The following is a 7471-nucleotide window of genomic DNA, read 5'->3' as shown; positions in this document are numbered from 1 at the left end:
TTTAACCTCACTAAAAATGGCTTTAGAGTATTTGCATATCACGATAAAAAAAGGTTGTGACAAGGTTGCTTTTAATTGTTTTGAACATCCTTTTTTTCATTCTAGTTTAGTTAAACCACGTTTGCCTGCTTGAACATGCAAGCGTAGCAATTCCACTGTGTAAATTTGATGGACCCATTTTTAAAAGCAAATTCTAGTTTTTACAACTCAGCCACTTAATTATGCATTAAAAGAATGTAAATGTAGAATAAAATATTCCATAAAGTGAAACCTGGAATTTGCGTGAAAAGCTAACAAGTTCTAGTTGTCATACAATAGTCGCGAGGTCACGTATTTTCCCTGAACGCACCACTAACATCATTTCCTGTTTTACTTTGCGACACGTTTGATTGGTCACACCTGTGTGCGTGAACGTCTGTTTGATTGGTCACACCTGTGTGCGTAAACGTCTGTTTGGTTGGTCACACCGGTGTGCGTAAACGTCTGCCTGAGAGTTTTTCTCACTTTCTTCACCAGGTATGTGGAAAATATTTATTTATTTCTATTTTGATTCGTTTGTTTTGTAATGTTGCGAAATTTGGACGAGTGAACATTATGGTGTACTGTTTACTATTACCAATTCGGGTAAGCAGTTAACATTCCCTATTTTGGAAGCGAAAAATGAGACCATACCAATAATTATATATGTAAATACGCGTTGCCACATCCATATACAGTATTTAAATAATTGTTGTAATAGTTCTTGACCCTTTTCGCTTCTACTTCCGCTCTCATCCATTTCTACTTCCTGTTAGTGTACAGTAATGGGAATAGTGTCCAAACACTTGTGTCTATTGTGTCCTTCAATTTATTACCCTTTGGACATCTCACATTCTGTAATGTCAGCATTTAATTTAGAAGGAAAGCGGCCATGTTTTATTTTTTTTACTGTTTTTAATCACATTCAACAGTTTTGTTTTGGTCGGTGGACTTGTCAAGTCAAGTCAAAGTCAAGTCCACCGACAAAAACAAAACTATTTTGTTAGTTTTTTTAATTAAATTTGACTTGAATTGACTGACTTGTGAAAATCAATTTTTTGGCCAATTATATTATGGAACATTGACGATTTAGCAGTTGTTTTGTTCATGTGCATTTGCAAAATGCAGAAGCAGACGATAAAAGTAAGCATGTACAAAAATGCGAGAGGGTGTTAAAAGCTAAAGTAACAAATTGAATAGTTATGTGAATGGACAGATTGAGTGACATATAAGATAGCATTTTTTTTTTCTTACAGCATCTATCTAGCCTATATGCATTGATGATGATATAACACCAATAGAGTGGACTCAATAGACAATGACAAAATGTTCTTTTTTTTTTTCTTTTCCTGATTTAATGCTTTTCAAGGACATTATGAAGGCAACCTGGATAACTCCAAATTCAACCAAATGGAAACAGATGATTCAGGTAAGCACCACTCAAAGTCTGTTTTAGTGATCACTAAAGGGGAAAGATAACGTGTGAGTCTTACATACCCTTCTGCAAAGCCACTGGAGCATTAATCACACAGGAATGCAGTGATTGCATGCGTGATGCTCTTAAAGGGTTTGAGGGAATACAAGACGTTGTTTAAAAGTCTAAACAGCAACGAGCTATGTCGGGATTAGACAATAGCAGACTGTGGAAATCCATTTGTAGGAGGTCATGTTACAATGACCTCCTACAAATGGAAAGCAATTGGCAGGAGATACCAAGAGGAAGTGCTACTTAAATGTAAGCAAAAGAACTCCTGCGACTGATGTTGGAGCCAATTAAGTGCTTGCAAAGAGTTGAAGGATGTGACAGGGAAAAGGTCCTTTGAGGTTATTTTACATGCGGACGCTTGCCCTAAATGTCACACTCTTGCGTAAGACTGAGTTTCACTTTTTTTTGGTTGTTGTTGTGCCGCTACTGAAGCAGTTCATATTTCTCGTTCCATTGTTCTTCTACTCCTACTTTAAGTTTGAAGTTTGAAGTTTGAAGTAAGAACAGATGCATTTCAGTATGTTTGTTTGCCCAGTGGTAAAGTTGTCAGCCCTGATACCACATTTTTTTCAGTTCAAGTAAACGTAATTAGTGAGCACCTCAAATTGGACCCATTACTGCGTCAGATCCACTTTCCTATTGTTTGTGTCTGTTTCTGGGACTTTTACACACAAGTGCATGGAAAATGAGGGATTTTTAGGTGGAAGATGCCTGAGGCCGACTGCGTGTCATCAATTAGCTTTTCATGCTCTTTTATGAGCAACTCGAGAGACTGCCGTGATAAGTGGAGGAAGTTTTATGGAAAGAATGTTTTATGTGAGTCGGTTTCAAGAGAACGGCTTTTTGAAGCGGAAGCAGTTCGACGGCCATCACCCCCAATACCACACACGCGCACACTTTCAGGTGAACGGTCAGGACGCTGTTTCCTAAATAGACTTAATTTGAAAATGATGATTACACCTCTGATTCCCTTCCGTCATGGCCACACACACACACACTTGTCATTTTCATGGCGTGCTAAAAGAAACGGTAAATGGTAAATGGGCTGTCAGGGATTATAAATTAAGGTATTTAGACAAATTACTGTTGACCGTTCATCTTTTGTGTTCAAGATGAAAATGTCGAATACTCAAGACTAAAGGGGCCATGCAAACTGGGGACTGAAACAAAATATGTAATCTAATGTAATGTAATACAATATAATGTTGCGTAGCGTATATATATATATATATATATATATATATATATATACACACACACACACTATATATTTAAATGTGTATCTCATGAGGCATCTAAACCGACTTGTCAATATATTATGTCATGATTGCACGATATGTGATGCCGTGGTATTCTACAGTATATTTAAAGCATTAGTTACATGACTTGTGTATCTTCCGGCCCTCGCGGCCTGTCAGACATGTATCATTTCACAGCAGAGGTGTCAAATGGGGTTAAATAAGCACTACTGACAACAAAATAGAGATCCAGTTCTGAGATTGGCTTTTTCAGAGCATGTCGGAAGCAATCGAGGGTCCACTGTATCCTCAAGTGTGTGTGGGTGTGTGTGTGTGTGTGTGCGTTTGGGGGCTCAGCCAAAAGTACGTTCCACGCCGAGGCGTGATTGACTTTGTGAATGGTGTGCGCGCACTGTCAACAACAGCCCACGTCTCTTGTTGACCCCACATGCTCGTATGAGGAATGTGGCTGCTACCCAAGGCAGCTGTTTGGTGTGTGTGTGTGCGTGTATGTGTGTGTGTGCGTGCATTCCTTGTGCATGAGGATGTCCATCTGTTGTGTTTGTCTCCATCTTTGCTCACACACAACATGACTTCCTAAATGCCAAACTAAGTGGTAGCTCGTGGTTTTACGCTTACATCATGAATGCTCATTCATGTCTTGCAAGTAAGCTTTTTTTTTTAATATTTATTTTTAATCTAATTGAGATTTGGGCAATTAAAAAAAAAAAAAAAAAAAAAGAAATGCAAATGAACTGTACTTAAAAGTTAAATACAACTGAACTTGACTTCAATCTGCTGTTAACCCACAGTAACATTATGCGATTTTTTTTTTTTTTTCACGCACCACTAGAGGGAGACTGCGAACGCATGACACACTGAGAATCACAAATTCTGAATCTTTTTCTGGCACCAATTGGCTTCGCTGCGCTACTGCTCGGCCTCAAGTCGCAACCTGTTTTTATGCGTTTGACATGTGAAGCGACGAGACCTGCATCGGCACGAGAAGCAAACGAAAGCTTGGCCCGAGAGGCGCTGCCATTCAACGCAAGCCTCTAACACTCTCTGAAAGGACTTTTCTGCCGGCTCCGTATTGTGTCATGATCTTTTTTCACCGCTTATTATTTGGCACTTTCCCCACATTGGAGCTGTCAAACACGATAATCACCGCAATGCTTATATCGGCTCGCCTTGGAGAAACAGTTCAGGTCCCACTAAAAGGCAATTCACGCTCTGCTTACAATGTCTGTTGAACTTTGTGATGAAATTAGTCGCCATTGAAACCGCCACGCAAGAAAATCTCTCAAATAAAGTACGTAATATGCTTTTTTTTTTTTTTTTTTTTGCGCAATCGTGATAATGATCATTCGCATTTCAATGAAACCACTTTGAGCGCTCACTGTAAGAGAAAGCACAGGCACTCGCGTGCGATGATGGAGCGTCCCGCATGGGCTCACACCGGCACGACCGCATCGAAAATGAACACCACTGGGTGACCTTCCGGCTCCCGAAGCCCCCCAAGCGATGACATCATTCGCGTTCGCGCAGGGAAACAACTGAAGTGCTTCTCTCGACGAGCTGCATGAAATAACACGGGTGATGCAATATTCATGTCAAATTGTTCTACGGTTACTTTGCAACTAAATGACTCGAAATGAAGAACCCTGACAGTTTAGCTTGATTAGCCCAAGCTAAAAATGACAAGAAAACCGTTATGTTTTCTTTTAGTTCACAGCGGATAAGAATTCAGCCACTCGACACTATTTGACAGGGGAATAAATATATGCGCCGTATATGTCAAGTTCAGTCGGCTCCCAGGGTTGCTTATAAACGCTCTAAAGAGCTGAGGTCACCTGAGGTCAGCCAATCGCTCTGCGTCAGAGTCCGCATCCTGCCTGCTTGCCTCTCTCGTTTTCTCCCTTCAACATTTAATTCCTCGGCCCAACGTGGTTTCGTGATGTGCGGGCACCACGAGAGGCTGAACACCTCAGTTTGACACTTCCAAATGTGTTATTTTGGGGTTGAACGTGTAAGCCAATCCGTATTATTGTAGGGTCTTGCTTTTTTTTTTTGTTTGTTTTTTTTGTTTGCAAATCAACAAAAGGGCTTTAGGGATGCCTTCAAGCTGACACTCAACATTTATTCCATGTATCCTGCCATTTTGAAATTGCTAACTAAAAATGAAACCATCACCGTTGCTCAGTTTGAGAACCAACATGGCCGCGGATGGACAAAAACGGGTGGATTTGGCTGCTTAACTCATATTGGACAAGCAAAAAATTATTCAGAATATCAAGTTTGGACTAGTGGGGCCAGATTTGGGGGTTGACTTCCCCTGTAAAGAAAAACTCCAGCCTTCCATAAAGTAATTTTTCTTGCAAGACAGTTGGCATTTTGTTTCTTAGAAAGGGTAAACATGACCAAAAGCGGGTTGCCCGAGTTGTGAGAAACTCGGATGAGGTATTATTTCAAGTGAGTGGGTTTATGACTCCACTTGAGCAAGGACTAAAATAATATTATGTCAGAGTTATGGGAACAGTTGCGCTGTGATTGCTAGGCCATCGTACACCCCTGCGCTGTTAAAAAGAAAAAAAATGTTTGACTCATATTAACGAAATGGCAGCAGAGGATGACAAATCTCGTAAAATATGTTGTGAAGAATCTTGAAAAAACAGAATGTTATGGGATTCCCAAGGCTTGTAGACATTGAAAAAACAAAAAGTCGGAGCCAATAGAATTGCCTTTGCCCCCGAAAGGTAGCAGCTATTCCGGAAACATCCTTTTAATTTGACATCATTTGTGCAATCAAATTGGCTTTTTAAATTTTTTTTTTTTATTTCCCCGTACGCGTATGTACGGTAGCATGCATTATAATTCATCTCCGGGTTCTGCCCCAAATGCACACGCTTAATCTGACGTGTATTCTCAGACGATGCTCTTAAGAATGCAAATGAAGCCGATCAGGTGACACAAAATGACCGTCTTACACCCGTGTCCGTTTGTTTTAGAGCCAAAAATATCCAGATGTGTGCTCAGTGGATACGAACATGGTCAAAGAGGGTCACTTTGAATCCAGAAGGACACAATTGTTTTTGTAAATAAAATCAAATGTAATTCACAGTACGGGAAAATAATCCAATTCAAATCGACGTGGCATTGTAGTAGAATGTTAGTCGGATTTTTTTTTTTTTTTTAACACGCACATTCTGGGTCTCGCATCCATTGTGAGACCCAGTGGGTGGTCAATGGCGCGTTGAGCTCCAGATGTTCGCGACGCCCTCACATCTGCAAGTCATCTGTGCGAGGAAAAAAAAAAAAAAACACCTTCTGGTTTCCGTCTTTCCCTCCTCTTCTGGTGTCCCCCGACGCCTTCGTGCGCGCACCGGGACGGTCTCGCCCTGGGCCGACTGCACAGGCCTTCCATTGTCACCTCATTAAACGTGGGCCAGCTTCACTCAACTGCGGCCAACGTCAATAATAAACGCACCCCCGGCCACCTTTCCCCGCCTTTGGACTATCGAGTCTTTTGCGATCTTTGCCGCGGACGGGTACGTCGTGTTTGAAGGCCATCTCTGATTGGAGAGCCACTTATAAAAAAAAAATTAAAAAAAACGGCATCTGTTATCTCGACTCTTGTATCCCCGGCCTGAAGACTCCCGCCAAAGCAACGTTTGACTTTCAGGCCAGCATACATCCCGGCAACGATGTGAAACTAACTGCCTATTTTTGGCAAGACACTGATGGTCGGCCTCCCCGAGGACCATATTAGGACTTTGACTCTCAAATAGCGAGGAGTTTAAAAAGATGGTATTTCGAGGCTCCTTCAAAGCTGCTACGTGGAATGTCTGATGTTGAGCGAGCGAGGCTCGTGGCCTAATCCACTGGAAATCTCAAGTATGCCAAATGGAGCAGATGGAGGTTTGACCGTGTTCTCACGCGGAGGGAAAAGTTCGGCGATAAGAAGCAGAAAATGAAGACCCTTCACGCACAGAATAAGCCAACCCTTTCGCCTAGCTAAAATTTTGAGATGTTTTCCGACATTTACGGCAATAAGTTGTGCTCATTTCATTTGCTTCGTCCGCATCATAGTGAGATGACCTTATTTGGAGGACGTGAGATGCTAAACAAAAATGCTAAAGCGTCAGTAAATACGCCAAAAAAGAAAACGGTCTAATCTTCGAGCGACGCTCACCAAATTTCAATCAAATGGTTTATATTTAATATTTAAACATGCCACATTAACACTGTGTTTTTAATTTTGTGATAACACTGGCCAACAATTTTTTTGAATGGTTTCTGGGTAATTTTGAGCTGTGAGTCCGAAAATTTGGAAAAATCGACATTTTAAAAAAAAAAAAAATTTTATATGACTGATTTATGTGCTTTGACAGTTTACGAAATCGACTTTGATTGTGACTAAAAGTCGCGTTTGTGCTTTGACGTCACTTGAAAAGACAGATACATTTTCATCAAAAATTGGAGCATGAAGAGGACACCAATGTCAGAATTTGTCCTTTTCAGCCCTTTTTTCTTTTCAAAGAAAAAGCTGTTGAAACTTTTTGGGCATCAAAATGCGTGTTGATGAGTGTAATCGTCAGCTCTAGTGGCTTTGGCATAACACCTTCGACTCTGATATTACTGTTGGCCTTTCCAACCTGCAAGTTTTCAACAAGCTACAGGAAGCGGTGAGCCGCATCGGTATCAACACTTGGAAGCAAAAACCTTCGTC

The 7471-nt window shown here is 40.9% G+C and overlaps 1 long non-coding RNA gene across 3 annotated transcripts in view; it reads left to right on the top strand.

Annotated features, from left to right (window-relative positions):
* Positions 1-376: 376 nt before the first annotated feature.
* LOC147126448 (uncharacterized) overlaps positions 377-7471 on the top strand; it is a 41021-nt gene continuing 33926 nt past the window's right edge. For all 3 annotated transcript variants that reach the window (XR_015084794.1, XR_015084793.1, XR_015084795.1), the window contains exons 1-2: positions 377-516; positions 1388-1447. This is a non-coding gene — a long non-coding RNA (uncharacterized LOC147126448). The remainder of the gene's footprint in view (positions 517-1387; positions 1448-7471) is intronic.

Source organism: Filicampus tigris, chromosome 22, assembly GCF_054856515.1.
Source record: "Filicampus tigris isolate MCC_2025a chromosome 22, RoL_Ftig_1.0, whole genome shotgun sequence".
NCBI classification, from domain to species: Eukaryota; Metazoa; Chordata; class Actinopteri; order Syngnathiformes; family Syngnathidae; genus Filicampus; species Filicampus tigris.
Note: the sequence above shows the minus strand (reverse complement) of the source record. Positions and strands in the feature narration are given on the sequence as shown.